Source organism: Octopus sinensis, linkage group LG20 (assembly GCF_006345805.1).
Source record: "Octopus sinensis linkage group LG20, ASM634580v1, whole genome shotgun sequence".
NCBI classification, from domain to species: domain Eukaryota; kingdom Metazoa; phylum Mollusca; class Cephalopoda; order Octopoda; family Octopodidae; genus Octopus; species Octopus sinensis.
In genome coordinates, this window is record NC_043016.1 from 7,279,140 (window position 1) to 7,279,504 (window position 365).

Consider the following 365-nt stretch of genomic DNA (forward strand, 5'->3'; position numbering starts at 1 on the left):
CTACAAGAAACTGGAGAGTTTTAGCTGAAGAAGAATGACCAAAAATCCTTTGGAAACAATTCAGACTGTGTACAAGTCCGATACCTCATAGAATTCAAGCTGTAATTACTGCCAAAGCAGTCCTACACCATATCAAAATAAATTTGTTTGATAAGGTGTTTCCATCATTTCATCCAACCCCCTATATTATATGTATATCTATACACACATATGTATACACATGTATACACATATATATATACACATATGTATAAATATATGTATATATATATACATGTATATATATGCACATATATATACATATATGTATACATATATACCCATATATATACATATATGTATATATATATTTTTGTATATATATA